Genomic DNA, 18,806 nt, shown 5'->3' with positions numbered 1-18,806 from the left:
CCCCGCCTGTGTCTGCCGGCCGCAGCCAAGGACCAGCAGCTAAAGAGGCGACAGTGGGGAACGGGCTCACAGGAACATAGAAGTGTCTGGCTTGGAAGGGACCTTTCAGATCATTGAGTCCAATCAATAACCTAACTCTGACAAACCCACCACCAACCCATGTCCCTCAGCTTTTAAATACCTCCAGGGATGGTGACTCCACCACTGCCCTGGGCAGCCTGTTCCAATGCTTGACAACCCTTTCAGTGAAGAAATTTTTCCTAATACCCACCCTAAACCTCCACTGGCGCAACCTGAGGTTGTTTGCTCTCATCCTATCGCTTGTTCCTTGGGAGAAGAGACCAACCCCCCCTGGCTACCCCCTCCTTTCAGGTGGTTGCAGAGAGCGAGAAGGTCTCCCCTCAGCCTCCTCTTCTCCAGGCTGAACACCCCCAGCTCCCTCAGCCGCTCCTCACAAGACTTGTGCTCCAGACCCCTCACCAGCTCCATTGCCCTTCTCTGGACTCACTCCAGCACCTCAATGTCTGTCTTGTCGTGAGGGGCGCAAAACTGGACACAGGACCTGGGTCCTGATCCTCTGCCCATTTCTGTGCAGAACGGATGCTCCACACCGAGCCAGGGGGACTGTTTGCCACGGCACAGCCATAACAGCTTTTCAGCACTTTAAATCCACCTACTGCACTTGTCTCGCTCAGAAAAAAATGAGTATTTCAGTGAGCGTAACTCTCTAAGACGTAATTTCCCCTCAACTTCTCATCACACTACCTTATACACTGCAGCCTTGTCAGCCACCTCAGGGCTCAACCCTGCACCCGCACCGCAGAGCCCTGCCCCTGCCACCACACTGCGTCCCCTCGACTCTGCCTGCACCCCACCGTTCAGCAACCCCCACCCTTCCATTCCCCCGGCCGCGACGCCCCGAATCTCCTGCCCAACGAAGGGAGGTTTCCCTTCTGTGGCCCTGATGAGTTTGGCGAGGTTGGCCAGCAGCGCTGGAGCCACGGCGAGGGCTGAGCTCGCTGCAGGGTGCCCCCCGCCCCGCGGGGCTGCACGGGCGCAGCAGTCCTGGGTGATGCTCCTCACCCTGGCACCGCTCTGCAACCACCAAGCACAAGCAGGCACCAACCCTCCCTGCTTGCGTCGGGGTTTGAAGGTGCGAGGTCTGGTTTAGAAGCTTATTTGTGATCGTTTACACAAGTTCCTCATGAATCTTGGCAGAGAGAGGGGCATGTTGTGCGTGTAATTTAAAATAGTGAAAGTCTGGAAGGGAGACAGCATCGCCTGCAATGACAGACAAGTGTTTAGCTGCTCGTGAAAATTAAATACAGAAAACGCTCTTCCCCTAGCAAGCCTCTTACAAACCTACGGCTCTCTTCTGCTGCTGTATGGATACAGGATGGGTTCAGCGGCCCTCCTAAAAACCCAGACAAGCCTCACCATCATCGACATGGTTAGCACCTGTGAAAAATAAAGCACAGACAGCTCCCTCAAAACACTTATGCCCACTAAAAGGCCCCGAGGGACGCGGCTGCGCGGGGGCTGCCCGTCCTCACTCCTTCTGTGGGGCAAAAGTGATTTTTGCGGAGCGCTGCGGGCTGATGGCGCGCCACTGGTACTACATGAAAGGATGGATCTACTCCACCAAGGAAGTGAAAATAAATCCCCTGCCCTGAAACAGAGAACTGAAGCCATTCAAAACACAGCGGATTTTCCGAGAAGTGTCTGCTATTACATTACTTCCACATCAGAAATAAGTGATAGATGGGAAAAGTAACATCCGGACTGATGAGAACACACTCTGTGGAAGGAAAAGCGGCTTTTTGGATGACACTGATGAGTTCCTTCTGAAAATTCAATTTCCTTAAATATGAAAAATTTCACTTTTAATGTTATCCAAATGACCTTTTGGGCTTTCAGAAAAAAATTCATTGCCTCAAGAGAAATCTGAAGCATTAACTACAGAGAGTATTTGCTATGTATTTGACTTATTGTTAACTCATATTACGGGTCTTCCTCACTATAAATTGTTAAACCAGTTTTTAAGAGGGACTTTTTACAATTTTAGGATGTCGGGTAATGGTAGGACTAGAGAGAATGGATTAAAACTAGAGATGGGACGATTCAGACTGGACGTTAGGAAGAAATTCTTCACCACGAGGGTGGTGAGACACTGGAACAGGTTGCCCAGAGAGGTGGTGGAGGCCCCATCCCTGGAAGGTTTTAAGGCCAGGCTGGATGGGGCTCTGGGCGACCTGATCTAGTGGGAGATGTCCCTGCCCATGGCATGGGGGTTGGAACTAGATGATCTTTAAGGTCCCTTCCAACCCTAACAATTCTATGATTCTACGATCATTTCCTGAGAAGGCATCACCTTGGTACACCCCAGGAGGAGGCGCTGAGCTCAGCCTGCCATGGACACCAGCACTTTTCATCCAGGTTGTGCTCATCAAACTCTGCCTCCGTGACTGCACCGGCCTTGTGCTGCGCACGAGGGTGGAAATGGTGTCGGGTACTTGCAGGCTGCTTTGTCGGGGTGTTTGTCGCTAAAAGCATAAGGGCTGACTGTTGCAGTATGCAGAATTCCCATTATCTTACGTTAATAAAGAGCAGGAGGGATGAAGCAGGACAGCACGCTCCTGTGACAGCTCTCCCTTCCCTTGTCTCACCTCCCTCATGGTAAATTTTGTACAGACTTCATTAAAAGTGACACAAAGGATCTTGCCACGGAGATGCTGGGAGGGCTGGAGCCCCTCTGCTGGGAGGACAGGCTGAGAGAGCTGGGGGGGTTCAGCCTGGAGAAGAGAAGGCTCCGGGGAGACCTTAGAACCCCTTCCAGTCCCTAAAGGGGCTCCAGGAAAGCTGGGGAGGGACTCTGGGTCAGGGAGGGGAGCCATGGGATGAGGGGGAATGGTTTTAAACTGGAAGAGAGGAGATTTAGATGAGATATCAGGAAGGAATTTTTTAAAATGAGGGCGGTGATCCCCTGGCCCAGGTTGCCCAGAGAAGCTGTGGCTGCCCCATCCCTGGAGGGGTTCAAGGCCAGGTTGGACGGGGCTTGGAGCAGCCTGGGCTGGTGGGAGGTGTCCCTGCCCAGGGCAGGGGGTGGCACTGGGTGGGCTTTAAGGTCCCTTCCCACCCAAACCATTCTGTGAGTCTATGAACAGCAGATCTTCCGGGAGCTGTTAACTCTGAAACCTAATGATGGATCCATGGGCGAGCAGGAAGCTGCACCGCCCTCCGCGGGGCGTGGTCGGGGGGCGTGGCTTGGGAGGGCGAGGCGGGGGCGGACGCCCCCGCCACGCCCTCCCAAGCCACGCCCCCCGACCACGCCCCGCGCAGATGGTGCCTGGGCAGCCAATGGGAGCGCAGCCCGTCAGCTGACCGGCGGCGCCTACCCAGGTGCGCGCCGGCGGGCGGCACAGAGCGGGCGGTGGACGCCGGCACCGCATCCCTCCGCCGCCGCTCCCCCCTTTTCCCGGAGGAAGGAAAGGGAAGAAGGACTCAATCCCGTTATTCGCTACCGCGGTGGGATCCGCGGATGCGCCGCGAAGGGCAGTCCCCGGGGGAGAGCCGCCGGTAGCCGGTAAGTGCCTCCGTCGAGCTACGCGGGGGAGGGAACCGGGCCCTGCCGGCAAAGTTCCAGCGGGTTTTCCCTGCGGGCGGCGGGTTCGTACCGCCCCGGGAGCGCTCCGGAGATGGGGACGGAGGATGCGGTGTTTTTCCGCGGAGCCGCAGCATCGCTCTCCGGCCGCTCCGCTTTCCCCCTTCCCCCGGGTTTAGTTTTGCTGTGAATCGGTGTTTTTTGCGGACCGCGTGGCTCGGTGTCCCGGGGGAAGGAGGAGGAGGAGGAGGAGGAGGAGGGCGGGCGGGGGGGGGGGGTGGCCGCGTACCTGCGGGGGGAGCGGGGCCGGTGTCGCCTGTGCGACAGGGCTGCCAGCGTCCCCGACCTCCCATTTGCATGCGAATGGGAGCGTATCCCGGCAGATGTCTCGCCTCATCCATTCACCCGCAGGAATGGGGAAAGACAAGGAGGCTCCAGTGTAACAATAGCCCTTCAGAAAGCGGCATAAAGGCGCAGTGTGAGCGGGGCCGCCCGCCCCCGCCGCCCCCGCCACCTTCCTCCCGGGGCCGGGGCGATGCCGCGGCCGAGCGGCCGCTTCGCACCTCCCGGCACTGCGGTTCGGTGGCGTTCGCAGCCCGGCGAGTGGCGGAGAGCGGGGCTGGAGCCGCCTCCGGCCGCGGCTCCGTCTGCACCGGGAGCTGGGTTGTTCGGTTTTTTTATTATTATTTTACTTTTGGAAACCGGTCGCCTCAAAGATGCGCGGAGCGGGACAAAGGGCGAGCGCCCGGGCGGCCCCGCTGGCCCCCCCTCAGTGGGGGCTGCCGGAGGGGCCGGGGGGTCGCCCCCGCCTCGGGAAGCCCCTTTGGAGGAGGGGGGGGAGAGCTCGCATTGTGCTCGGTCTTACCGGGAGGGCCGCAGCAGATGTTGGCCTGCTATTTTCCATCCTTCCCTAAGTTATTTAGTGCCGGCTCGGTGCGTTTTCCCCACCAGGCGATGGAAGGCGAAGTAACAGAATCAAACTCAAAGCAGAAAATAACATTGTCCGAAAGCGGGAGATCGCGCACAGGATGCTGATGGTTTTGTCCTGGAGCTGCGCGATAGTTCCTAAGTCATGAATCTCTTCGATAAAAACAGTTTGTGAACCTTTTAAGTCCTTTCCGTACAGACTTAAAGGACCCCTATAAAATGAAGTCGGTATTTCTGAACAAGACTATAAACCTTTTATGGAGAGTAATTTAGATGTACACAAGGCGATCTTGCAGATGCTTCAAATGACCAAAGTCACGTAGGGCATCACTCCCAACTGCTGCCTGAAGGTCCCACCAAAGTACGGCCAAAACTCTTGCGAGTTGGGATTTAGATTCACGTGAAAGACAGGCACACTGAGAGAGAGAAGAAACAAAGCACGAAGCCTGCCAGGTGACACAGTAGCTAAGAGCACCGCATTTGTGAGATGTCCGATCAGGCTGTGGGCTCTGTCACCCTGTGTACCCCCTCACTGTCCCCCCCCTCCCCCCGGCCACCCTCCCTGTCCCCCTGCGCTGCGGCAGTGTGTCAGAGCACGGCCCTGAAGGGTGAAACCTGCGCTTTGCAAGAGCTGAAGTTTAACTTTTGCATTGACAGTTAAAAGTTACCAGAATAAAATTTTATGTAGTCCCTATAAAACTATATATCCTAGTAGGCATTTTGGACTTTAATAGACTGTGATGACTATAAAGTATTTTCCACTTATCTAGAACAGACACGAATAATAACACTGATTATTACAGGAAATAGGTTTTTGTATCAAGTTGTATAAATTATAAAAGGATACAAAGTTTTCGATGTTAACTGTGAAAGAATTTTTTGTGTTTTTTTTTTTTAATTACCATGAATATATTCATGCTGAGCGCATCCAAACTTATGCTGCAAAAAGAAACTTCTGTTCATTCTGATTTACCAGGGCTCAGGCACGGATCCAGCTGGGAAGCTGGGACGCCCTGGTTTAAAACCAGTCACGCGTGCACGCGATTCCAACCCCGCGGAGTAAATGCGATCATTTAAATAGGCATCGGTTAAAGCTTTCGTCATCGTATCATAAGCAAACACTAAGAACCCCCCGGTATTTGAAGAAATGCTAATTGCCGCCGGGATGCGAGGCGCGGTGGCGGAGGATGCAGCCCGCGCAGAGGTGGAGATGCTGCAGCCTTTTGTTTGACTTCGATACAGTATCGTGGCACTGCAGAAGCCAGGGAAAACTTTTGCTAATCGGCGTGCCGTATTCCTGCTGCATCTGGCCGCTGCCAAGGCGGGCGGCGGTACCAGCTCTTCATTATTTTATTTTTTTTCTAGGGACACTTAAAGCACCTTGGATGAATCATAACCCCAGTCAAGTATTACTCGTACTGCAGCTTGCATAGCTTAATATTTACTGAAGAGGTAATTTATTTGCATTGTTGAGTCTACGGATATTTTTTGTTGTTTTTAGGGATGATATAAACTCCAAGTTTATTTAAACAATAACTTTTGATTTTTTTCTTTTTAATTTCTTGTATGAATTGTTTTGAAGCTTTTATTTCTGTTAATGATATTAATGAATTAAAAAAAAAAAGGGGGGGGGTTAGAGGGGGGTTTCACTTTGATAGATGGGTTAGAGCTCTATGCCATGTTATTTCTGCCTCTTTTGGGACTGCTGCTTCCCCAGGCGAACGCCTTGGAGCACGCGTGGTCCCAGGTCAGGCTTTGTGTCAGGCTCAGACTAGCATCAGGCATCAGAAAAAGACAAAACCAAAGACGAAAAGTTAAGTGATGTTTATAGAAGAGCAGGCTGTTAACAGCATTTATTATATTTTTTTTTTCAACCCAAAAAGTAGCATGATGCTGAAAATCTTTACTGAAGAGCCAAACATTTTCAGAAATAAAAATCACTTTCTTCTACTGCGCACTTTTAAACTATGGAGGTGACTGTTCTTTGAAGCCCTGATTAATATAAATGAGCTGTAATTTTCTGACCAAGCCATCCTAGTTCACATATATTATTCCATTGGCAGACATGTGGTCTCCACAGCTGTCCCCTCATTTGTGTATGAAATGGAAACACTGGTGGCATTTGTAGGTTACCATAGTTACACGAACAATACACGTGTGAGGCTTCATCCTGCCAAGCTCCAGATTTTTTCCTGGCAGACATTTTGTAGACACAGAACTGAAGAAAATCTATGTAAAGTTTTTGGAAGCACATAAATCCTTTTCTCCCTCTCTCTGTTTATATAATGCTAATTGATGGGGAACCCGCATCTCAGCCTCACGACAGCTGATTCTTGCGCCTTCTCCCAGTTGGAAATGCCACCCCGGGAGATGTGGGATGCTCCCAGGAATCGTAAATTCCAGGCTCCACTCAAGAGCAGGGAGGTAATTAGCAGGATCAGGCCTTAGATGCTATGGCAAACACAAAACGCGTCTTTCTTAAAAGTTGCAGCACAGTGAGGTCTACACGAGACAGAACTTTTGAGTTTGAAACCGTTTTCTCCCAGTTGTGTTACGCGGTTGGCAATGCCCGGGGGGGGCCTGGGGGGCAGGAGAAGCCAGCCCCCACCAGCCCGCTCTGGCAGCAGCATCTGCAGGAACCCAAGAAAGCACACTGAAAAATACTCCCATACTTGGTTTTGCCTCTACAATTAACATGTGCCCACTATGGGAGGAAGGATGGGCAAGAGTAAAGAAATCAGGGAGTTGGCTTCGAAACGGAGTTTGTTGGTATGTCATAAACTAGTAAATAACGATGTTTCTCTAAGCCTCAGAGTGCTTAAATTCTGCCAAGAGAAATCAAAGGACTACTCTGATAAGCACATCCTCAGTAGACTGTTTCTTGAGTTAGTCAGTTATTTTTTTTCCAGTCTCATTCTTTTCCTGTAGCGGCGTAATTTAAGTCCTCCACTAATGGACTTCATAAGGTCAGGAATGGCACGTGCCCCCACACAGGTTTAAGAGGTACCCAGATTAAAGTCCTTCTAAACCGCATACCCTTATTTGTTGCTGCTCAAAGCCCTGCAACTTCATTCAAATTTTGGGTTGCTATTTAGATGTTATCTTTCATTTTTTTTCTACATATGGCTCTGAAGGACAATACTGGATTGGCCTATTTTGTATTGGCCTAATTCTCCTCCCGTTGAAGACGGCAGAAGTCTTTGGCATCAGTGGGAAGAGAATTAGTCTCTGCTCTTGAATTCTACCGCAAAATGTTTTTATAGCTTCATTTTCTAATTGATAAGATCTTAATTTGGGGATACAAGCCAATATTTTCTTGACTTTCTAGCTGGCTGAACTATCAAAAGGACGGGACCTGGTTTTTACCTGCAGCACAGTTTCTAAAGATCAAGTATTTGAGATGGAATAGATACCTATTCCTTTTTTCTTTTCTTTTTAACTTAAAGAACGACAGGGCAAAGCCATCATAAGTAACGGTCTTGAAATATTTAACAGGATGCTGTCTTGAGAATGCGCAGCAGTTATAAAAGCGCTGTAGAGAAACAGCTCTTTCCCTTATTTTATTGGGTACGATGGTCTTGCCACATAACTTTCCCTCTGAAGGTGCCGCCCTTTAGCCCTCTGTGGTGACACAGGACAGTATTTTCCCCCTCCACTTCACAAACCGAAGCAGTCCGTTTAACACTGGAGACAAAGATTACTTATGGGGTTTATTTAGAAATGTTAGGGACTGTCAGCAACTCATTTCCAGGTATTTAATATAACGAACTCTGGTGAATCCAGCAATTTATTCATCTGTCAGCTTTGATTAGAGCAGAGTCCCAACTGCTTCTTGAAGCCAAGCCCCCTGAAGGTATCTGGCTGGGTTTGCCTCTCACCGGTCACTCTGTCCTTAGTGAACGCAGGGACCCTGCGGCTGCTCCCACCATCGGCTCGGGGAGGTCCAGCCCCTCGCCTGCCCCCAGCGACGTCCCATGAAGCTGGGGAGGAGCTGGGGTGGGTAACGCACCGGCGGCTTGTGTGGAGAGGGCTCTTCTTGCATTCGCAGTGAGCCAAACCCCAGGCAGGTGGCAGGGTGGGTGCTGCTCTTCATGCCGTGCTGTTCCAGGAGCAGGACTAGAGCAGGATCTACCCCACCAGCTTGTTCCTCCACCGTGGTGGGTGGGAGCCATCGCTTCCCTGTCCTGCCGGCAGCCTGAGCCCCAGCTGGACAGTGCAGCCCTGTTTCACCCGCGACCACCGGCAGGGAGGTCCCAGCGGGCCCCCAGGCCTGGCCAGGCACATCCCACTTCTGAGACCAGCATCATCAGCTGGGGGTGACTTGCTTCATCACAAAAGGGTTGCTTTTGTGGACGAGCAGGAGGTCCGAAAGTCAAGGGCAGGGCTGAAAATGGCAGAGCTGACACTGGGACAGAGCAGGCTTTTGTGAGGATGTGTCTGGTGTGTCCGTGTGACACTCCTTGTGTGTCTATCGAATATTATCTTCTAGAAATACCAAGTTCTGGTTTCATATACACATATTCAATACCAAAGACATTATAACGTTAAGGCTAAGACCAAAATCAGATTCCCCTGTGTTCAGTAAATACCTTTCAAACCTGGAGAAACTCCACCATTGACAATGCCGTTAACCCAGATCTCCATCGCTGTAACTGCTGTCTTTGTGCCTTTCACTGGAGTATTTCACCAGAGGTCACTAGTCCTTATTTTATCAGTCGGGTTTTAAAGATAACGTTAATAGTTTGGAGAAGACTAGGGGCTGTTTCAGTTCATGGGAAATGTTTCCTGGGTTCCTCCTCTGTACTGGAGGCTGGGGTTGTTCAGCCTGGAGGCTCCAGTGAGACCTTATTGTGGCCTTCCAGTACTTAAAAGGGGCCTACAGGAAAGATGGGGACAGACTTCTTAGCAGGGCCTGTTGCGATAAGACAAGGAGGGATGGCTTTAAACTAAAAAAGGGAAGATTTCGACTAGGTATAAAGAAGAAATTTGTTACGCTGAGGGTGGTGAGACCCTGGCCCAGGTTGCCCAGAGAGGCGGTGAATGCCCCATCCCTGGAAACATTCAAGGCCAGGTTGGATGGGGCTTTGAGCAACCTCGTCTACTTGAAGATGTCCCTGCTCATGGCAGAGGGTCAGATTAGATGGACTTCAAAGGTCCCTTCCAATCCAAGCCATGTTATGATTCTATATATATACACTCCTCAATGCCTAATCTTATTTGTTGTATAACTACTTTTGTATAGTCAATATAACTTGAGTCATCAAGCAAAATGCAATCTTTCGAGTTTGTCTTTATGTAAAAATTGGATTCACACTAAACCCCTTGCTAACTCCCAATTGCAGCAGCACGATGAGCCCCGCACAGGGTCCCTCTGCCTCCAGGAGACGCGACGCCAGCTCAGCTGCCCGGGCACTCCCGGCTCCCGCGGTTGTCCACAGTCCAATGGACTTGGTGCGCTTGGACCAAGCCTGGGTTTGCTGTAACTTTCAGGGGTGGGTCAGCAACATGGTGAAGAATCAGACTAAGGAACGTCTAAGAAAGGCATAAAAGTTATTTGGAGAGACTTACTGAGCTCGTCTAAAATTTGGTACAATAGCATTTAATTTTTTTATAAAATATCAATCAAAGCTTGGATTGTCTTTCTGTAATTTGAAAGTGTTTATCATTGATATAGTGAATCTTGCAATTTCTGTTATTTCATGCATTATATGATTTATTTGATTAATCAAGTCCAAAGATACCTACTAAATGCATACCTTATGCTGCGTGTAGTTACTAGGATGCAGATAAGCTACTGATTGGCCTTGCTAAATTTTTAAATTACAAATGATCCATCACTTTAAGATAAATAAATATTGATAGTTACGGAGATAACCATTCATAATAGGCATCGCAGTGACTTGTAAATGCATTGCAAAACCAACTGATTTTACCCATAGAAGAAGAAGCAGTTGAGTGAACCAGTTGCAAAAGGAAAAGTTTTTAAATAGCTGCTTGAAAACGGGTCTTTGAAATGGTTTTATCATAGTATAAGGCACCGAGTAAAACCAGATAAGTGTTCTTTATAAATTCATTGGCAAATACGTTTTCCTTTATCTTTCTGCCCCCTTTAAGTGAAATAAGTCTTGTATATACAAATTAAACACTACTGTGCCTGAATGAATGGCCTTAATTAGCTAAAGACTTTATCTATAAAGCATCAATAACTTAAAATTTTGAGAGAAATAACTTCTCCTATCTTTTCTGCAATAGGCAGCAATTTTAGTACCTCTATATTTTGCAAGCACTTATGAAATAAACCCATCTGTGGAAAAACTGCTGACTTTGCCATGACAAGACTGAGAACTAAAGCTGAAGGAACAAGTTATAGGTCTATTCTTAAACACACAAATTCATGAAATATGACTTCTCTCTCTCTCTTCATCTCATGAACTTCTCAAAGCAAGATTGTGAGCTGTTTTCTGTATGAAACAAAGTTTATCTCAAGTATCACCTAAATTTTGAGACTAAGAGAAATAGCTGAACATAGGCTATTAACATTTTCACCATTCTTAGTTGACTCAGCCTTCCTTTCCTGATGACAAGGCAGAGGACCTGCTCTATGTTCCACGCAATACTACTTAAGCAATTTTGGGATGCAATAATGACGGAAAAGATACACTCCATAAAACATGTATTTTCTCAGTACAGTGTAATGGTATGTTGGGTTATCACTTGTGAAGAGAAGAAGGATGTCTTCAGAAAAATGAAAAAACTTCACATAGAAGCCCATTCAAAAGTGCGGAAAGACTTGTGAAAAGGAGGGAAGGGTCATGTAATACAGCTGTCTAACTGAAGAGAAAATACCTTTTTTCTTAGATCAGAGTAGAGCCTGACTTCAGAGTAGTACCAAAACCCAAATCTGTGGCCACTTAATGGAATTACTTCTGTCCCATCTCAACTTGGTTGACTTCCAAATCTTGTCTTGGTGCTAACAGCCTTTATATTAGATCTCAGCACCTCCCATGACAAATCCATTTATTTTGTTGTCAGTATGTTCACAGCCTTGAGTGAACAGTAAGGTGTCTCCATACTGGTCAATTAATATATGGTTTTATTAACATTTACAGGTAAATATAGCTCAGAAATGGAAAATTTGATCTTGCAAGCATGTAACTCCTAGGAAAAAAATCAATAAGTCTCTTTTGTTCTAAGGGCTGAAGTCTCTGTACGCACACTACAGGTATAAACTATGTAGATATAGATGTAGGCTAACAGTAAAATACAGTTCAATACTTAATCACTAATAATTGAAAACTAAACACATAGTACAGCCTCAGGAAATGGAATTATCAAAGTAGAGTGTAACAAGGACCAGAAAAAGAACTCCCTTTGTTCTTGCTTAAACAGTTGAAGCTATAGATGGCTGGCTTATTACATATACATACACACACATGCATACATATAATTTTTTAATAAAAAGTCTTATACATTTCCTACAGCCAGTGCTATTATGTGGATTTCACAAATATATACTGACTCATTTCAGGTTTTATTTATTGGCTACCATTTCTAGCACAGGATTTTTTGGCATCCTTTATGGTAGTAACAACTACTGACACGCCGGGGTCTTTCCCAACTGTGGGGGATCCTCAATGACTCAGAAAACTGGAGTTCGAGCTAGAACTGTGTAGGAAGCAAAACAGTCACACTGCCAGAAAGCCAGTCAGCAAAAAGAGAGGAAGAGGATTTTCTGTTGCTTTAGGAAAATCCTGTGGAGTTCTGGCATCCATATTTCTCGTGGTTAAATATATTTCTCATGTGCTCCTTCCTTCACCATTATTAACACTTCACTTCCACTAGCCGAGCTGCCTCGGCTCTCAGAGTTGTGAAAAACCAAAAACCAAAATCCGTCCCAATCTCTTAATGCCCTTGTTCATTTTTTTAAAGCTATTTCTCTTTTTTAATTTTTATTTGAACTGTACCGATTTTGATAGATAGTAAGAAGCAGAGATATCCGAGTTGTTCCAGTATGAAATCCTCATGAGGCAGGTGCCCCCAAGGTAACGAGATGTTCAGATCCTTCCATGTGCTTCTGAGATCCCAAGTATGCCAAGACTGAATTCCATTTCTGTTCTTTAAATATGACTGGAGGACAAAGCAGTATTTCTCTAGTCTTGGACCTCTTTCATTCTTCAGCCTGCAGATACACTAAATGCAAAAAATAGTTGGAACAGATCTTCCAAAATTAGTGATGCTCCATAAATTTTAGACACTGTACAAGCTAAAACCAATTAGGTTTAAATTCTCCCTTGCATTTAAAATACCCAGAAGGTTGTGAAAGCATTACAGCGTGTACAGGTGGAAATGGAAGAGTTTCACCAGCGGTTTGTCCCCCATCAATGCAGAAGGGAAGCGCTGCACGGAAGGTCTCATGAAACTGGCTTTTAACCCGACAGCGGAAGTTACTTGGTTGACTGTCAGGAAAGCTAATTTAGTCAAATAATTTTATCTGGTAATTGCGTGGAATGAAGATAATAATCACAGACATGATTCTTCTCTATCAAACGAAATAAAAGCTTTTACTACTGCCTTCATATTGAACAGGGGCCCATCCTGCGTAGCAGGGCATGAAAACTGGAGTCGTGGCAACAAAAGAACGGCCTATATTGTCCCAAGATTAATTTATTTCATTAAAACAAACATAGTAAGAAAGTAGATAATAATTTGAGTTTCTAATGTAAGAATGTTACTATTGTACAAACACATCTTGCCTTTCAGGTTTTCAAGGCTTTTAAATGGTTTTATGAGTTTTTTTCGTTAGGAAAGAAAAAACCAAACAGACTATATAATTTGACAACCCGCTGTTTAGAAAGCACTTATTATTCCTGATGTTTCTAATACGACTTGTTAATGGTAATTTGCAAGAGATTTTCAAACAGATGACAGAAGCTGGGTTGCAATTCCATGGCTGATTTCCTGGGCCATCACTGTACCGTAGCTGTGCTCTGCGTGGTATCTACCACCTTGTACTCCACATCAGAGTATGAATGAAAAGAATTTTTCTCTCTCCTGCAAATTTACTCCAATATTTTAATGAAAAACATTGTATCAGATATACAAGCCTAAAGAATAAACCCCAATAAATTACAAATTTTCAAGATTTAATATGCTGTTTCTGCAGTGCAGGCATTATGAATAGGATGCTCTTTGCGTTTCTTCGGTGGAGATAAGACTAGTATTTTTCAAAAGAACACAGATAAAGCGTGCTAAGGTTGTCCTGAAATACAGCAAATTGCCTTCTCGCCAGAGCTTTCCCTAAAATTAAACACTGACTTTATTTTGATGGAATGTGTGTACAGACAAGAAGGAAAAGTAGGCATTGTTTGCAGGGAAAAAAAACCCCAAACCTTAAATATTATAAAACCCCGAGGATGTGTTTTGAAGCTTTCATACCATTATTACACGTCCTGTAGGCCATTGTTTTTGTCTTTGCTTTTAATAACAAGCTCCCACGTTCAGATTTTGGTATGCTCTTTCAGCTGACTCACATCATTTTCAGCTTGACTCTTCTGTATTTTATACAACTCAGGCTTGTAAATAGCTTATTTCCTGATGACATTGGAGACTTTCAAAGCCTCAGTATAAAAGGCTTACCATCAGGCTTGATTCCTCAATATTTTTCTAAATAGACAGGATTGCACTTGTAAATTTGATTCCTGGGAAAGGTGCCCATTCCGTAGGTTAGCTGTAAATACCCTGGTTGTTAAAGTCCAAGTCCAGCCTCTGTCTCTGGGATGTACAAGGTCGTTGATGCTCTTGACTGCAGTGAGCCCCGATTTTAGTAACACAACGTTTCAGGGCAGGTTTTGTGTTATGCTTTCTTTACTTTAGTGCCTCTCTCTCCCCTAAGCACCACCAAAGGTTATTGTCCACCTGCAGTACGGCACCAACAGCTCAGTTCTTCTCTACAGAAAAGGGGTGGCTGCAGCACTGCAAAGGCCCTGCTGAAGCTCAAAGCAAGACATGTCCCTTGTCACCTCCAACATACAATATCCTTTCCTTAAACTTGTCAAACTGTCTTAACCTGACCATAATGAACTCAACCTCAGCTCATTATGGGCCAGTTCATCTCCAACTTCTAGCCTAAGCAGTTCTTCAGGCTACATCTTTGCCAGACCAACCAAGCCAACCTCTTTCAGTGTCCTCTGTCTGAACAGGCTCTTCCTTTCCCTGACTATGGAGTAACTCTCTTGTTTTGATCCCAGTCTGAATTTGGTTTTTCTGCTCACCATGTTCTAGCTGGAGTCTGACCAGTTCCTACGCCTTGTCACTACTGGTCATTGCAGCAGGCTCTGGAACCCTGGGCATGGGTGCTGGGACCCACCTGAATCCAGGAGGCAGCAGCCCAGGACAAGTTTTCCTGAACTGCCTGATGACGGAGAGTGTTTATATGGCAGTAGTTTCCCAAACGATGATGAGGAGGAAACAAGAAAGCTGCACGAGTCATTAGCAGAACATTAGCATAACAGACAATTTTCCGAAAGACTAGCTCCGTTACTTAGGCTCAATATATGAAAATGTTTCTGTGGAGAGTCGGGAAGGTGCTGGGGATCAGTATGTGCTTCTGGCTCACAGCAAGTGCAAAATAAATTGCTTGTCTTAGCCCAAGGTAATTTTCTTCATGTATCTGATCCCTCAGACTTTTACCGAGGCACATTTAGTTTATATGGCTGCCAACCAAAACCTGTACTGAGTCTCCTTGCAATAGAAAAGAAATTTTGCAAGAATGAAGCACTTAACTGTGGAGAGAGAAGATTTTCTGCGGTAGTATCAGACATCCAAATATCCATGTGCAAACTATAATGTTTATTTTTTCATCAATTTTTAATAGTGACCATTAATACAGTTGTCACAAAAGCGACAACATTTTGTCTTCCTATTACCAAGGGAAAATGTTTAAAATCTATTTTTTCTAGTTAGCAAGTTAACTATGAACATTTTTTATGAACAGTTCATTTCACAATTGTCCCTTCACACTCTCCTCTTTACTGCATTATGGACTTAAACGTACTTTTTCTTCGGATCACCTGCACAACCAGACAAACTCAAGCAACCATGAGAAGGCTACGGCTGCCAGCACACACCTCCTTCCACCCCACAGATGAGATGAAGGATCTTCTGCTCCATAACCAAATATCCTCCCCCACTATGATTTCTTGGGCCGAATAAATAACCAATATTAAGCAGTTTTCGCAACCTAGCCAGAAAGGGAAGCCCCAGACAAACCCTCCACACTGAATTTCCAAGATGGAAGAGGCAGGAACGATGCTCACGTTTCTGCCTGCAAGAAACGTGAACACGCCAATAGCCCAGTCTGCTGACAAAAATGTGGTTTCTTAACGCAGTAGGTACTGAGACGTGCTATGGAAAATGCATTTATTTAGCCCCTAGTAAAATAATTCCCTCTATATCTCTCTCATAAAATTAACCATTATTTCTGTTGATATCAAGTTAACAGCTCTTATGACTGTGGTAGCGGTTTAGTACACTAGAAAATAGAAATATAATAAATGAGGGGGAAGGCAGAGAATGCTAAAAGCTATCCTTTACACACTCAGTAGCTCCCAAAAGACAGGTATTATACCCCCTTACCTTTTAGGGAACGTTTCCCTACCCAGTATTTTTAAAAGAAATTTTTAACACAAAATTAAAAGAAGTGCCAGCAATCACATCACCCATATCAAATACCATTTTCAGGGGAAAAAAAAATATTTTTTTTTGTGATATGACTCTGTCCTAAGGGAGGTTTTGAGGACCGATATTCTTCCTTAATCCAAAAAGCCCAGAGCCACTGCTCTGCCCCTGTTCTACAACTGGTGTTTCTTTAGGAAACGTTCCCTGGCCGCCAGAAGCCAGAACCTTTTGAACCCATCCCCTGACCCGTCTGTGCCTTGGGCTGCACTCAGCTACCGGCAACACAGGAGTAGTTTTGTATGAGAAAAAGAACAAGTTAACACAAAAGGGATCTCGCTGGGTAAAATGCTGCGGTGTCCAGCAGGGAAGGGACACACACTGACCCCTAAATTCTGCTCAATTCCGTCTCACTGACTCCAGTGAGAGCTGGGAACTTTCCCAGGAGCCATCCCTGGTTTATCCATATGGGCTTGGTGAGTATCCATCGGTGGCTATTTGGAACCGCATTCTGTCACAGATTTTAGTTTCAAAACCTGGTTGTCCTCCAACTTATCCACCAAAAAAAAAGAAAGATTTCCTACATACATATCTTGCCTAGTTCTTATTCGGAAAGGTGCTATTATAATTCTAGATAGACTCATGTCAGGTTCTGAAGTCCTCACATTTGAGAAATACAGTCTTCCAGTGAAAAACACTGTGCTATTTTATTCCTTTGGACACTGAGTGTCACAGAGGTGTCTGGGACCAGTCCTGCCAATGCTGTGAAGACTGGAAAGCTGGGACATCCAGGGGGAAAGGGACGGCTGTGGGTGACCGCTCAGAGAGCTGGCACCTTCTTCTTAGGAGCATGAGGGCCGGGACGGTGAAGCATATCATATACAGAGATACAAACTGCAGAGCAAAAGCAGCCATTGGTATTTAGTTATACAAAACCTTGCAGTGCACTTTTTCATTGTTAACGGCTGCCGCTTCAGTTTTTATCAGCGCGACGGATGGGGTTTTATAGCTTAAGCAGCAGCTAAAGCAGAAGTCCATGACTTGGCTTTTCCCTCGTGCTGTGGCCTCTGGGCTGCCGTCCCCATAAGCACGGCACCGGAAGGGGCCGGGGCGTCTGCAGCCTATCCGAATTCACTTTTGATTACACTGGATTTTCATTTATAGCTTCATCCAAGCTGCCCTGGGCTGGGGGAGATTGGAGACAGTAATGTGCAGGTCATTTCTAAAGAACATTTCCCAGTTAAAGAAAATTAAATCCATTTGCAGTAGAAAATAGCTAGAGAAGAGAAAGTGTCACTAGTAACTTGTAAAATCGTATGTCTACAGTGATCATAAACCCAGGACTCTATTCAATAAAACCAGAAATGCCTTCTTACCCAGGATGAACAATAAATGTAACGTGCAAGTAAGAGAATATAAATATTCCACAAAGGAAGGATCAAATTCAATTTTTTTTCAAAATCTAGATGTGCTCCGACATATTTTAAAAGATGCTTTGAAGTCTTTTTCAGGCAGTTTCATTTTTAAAGCCTGACGCGATTCCTGTAGCCACATGAGAGCTAACTCGGTACTAAACCGTCATTAGGGCCCACAGCTTTATAAGGCATGGACTTCTTTCTCTTCCTCTGCTTAGAAAAGAAGTTACAGGCTCCGAAGGCGGGACTGTTTGGAGCAATATTGCCCCTGGTAGTGGCACCTGGCCTGGTGCAGGTTGCTGTCCCCAGACATGGCCACGGAGCCCAGGCTGCCAAGCTGGACCACCACATGTCCCTGCCAAGGGGACAGCCCGCCTGGAGCAGCAGCTGTAGGCACCTCCAGTACCTGCCGAACATCGCTACTGGGTGAAATCACTGCCTGCGTTATTAACTGGCAAACACTGTAATCTGAAAAATCTGGAATTGAATCAATTAAACTTCAGATGTCGTCAGTATTCCTCGAACTGTCTAGTTTGGGTCAGCCACTGAGAGAAGCAGCCGTTAAAGTCAGCGTAACTCAGTGAATGGTGGCCTCCTCAACACTCTGTGTTAATATATTCCATACTATTACCGTGCCATTAGGATTATTTTTTTTTTAACGCAGTTAGTGTCTTACTCAGTTCTTCCACCAGTTGAAAGTTATTTGAGAAGGGATGTTTGTTCTACATCTGTTTTTTTCCCCTTCAGCATGATCTCCTCAGCTCTCATTCAAGTCTCAGACACCAGAAAGAAAATCTTACTCCCCAGGGTCAAACACCCCTCTCTCCCTTCCTCCAAAACACAACCGCAGAACAAATAACAGCACACCAAAATAAAAATGCTATTTGGTGTGTTCTACTTATCGCAGGATAGCATAATCTGAAATAAAATACTGTAATTTTATTATTTAATATGCTGATCAGATTTTGAAGTAAAACCGTTACATAAATGGCATTCCTGTCACTGTTATCCAGATGACTATTTTAAAACTATTTTTCAAAGCTGTATGTAGTTCTATTTTATACAGTAATACCTTTTGTGGCCTTTCACTAGGTTGAGGCTTCACTCCGTTCTAATTGAAAAAGATGCTCTTTCCTGCGTTCTGCTATTACAGGTTATCATTGTAATGTACTCTGTCTCAGGTATAGCAC

The 18,806-nt window shown here is 45.9% G+C and overlaps 1 protein-coding gene across 3 annotated transcripts in view; it reads left to right on the top strand.

Moving 5' to 3' along the window:
- The first annotated feature begins 3,392 nt into the window (after window positions 1-3,392).
- The window catches only part of LRRN1 (leucine rich repeat neuronal 1), a 29,225-nt gene continuing 13,811 nt past the window's right edge, over window positions 3,393-18,806 (top strand). For 2 of the 3 annotated variants that reach the window (XR_010072752.1, XM_063347908.1), the window contains exon 1: window positions 3,393-3,583. The gene's annotated coding sequence lies outside the window, so the exon portion shown is untranslated. Of the gene's footprint in view, window positions 3,584-5,893; window positions 5,981-18,806 lie in introns of all 3 variants that reach the window. The other variant, XM_063347909.1, reaches the window with a different exon arrangement.

The sequence above is a fragment of the Chroicocephalus ridibundus genome, chromosome 10 (assembly GCF_963924245.1).
Source record: "Chroicocephalus ridibundus chromosome 10, bChrRid1.1, whole genome shotgun sequence".
Taxonomy (NCBI): Eukaryota; Metazoa; Chordata; class Aves; order Charadriiformes; family Laridae; genus Chroicocephalus; species Chroicocephalus ridibundus.
Note: the sequence above shows the minus strand (reverse complement) of the source record. Positions and strands in the feature narration are given on the sequence as shown.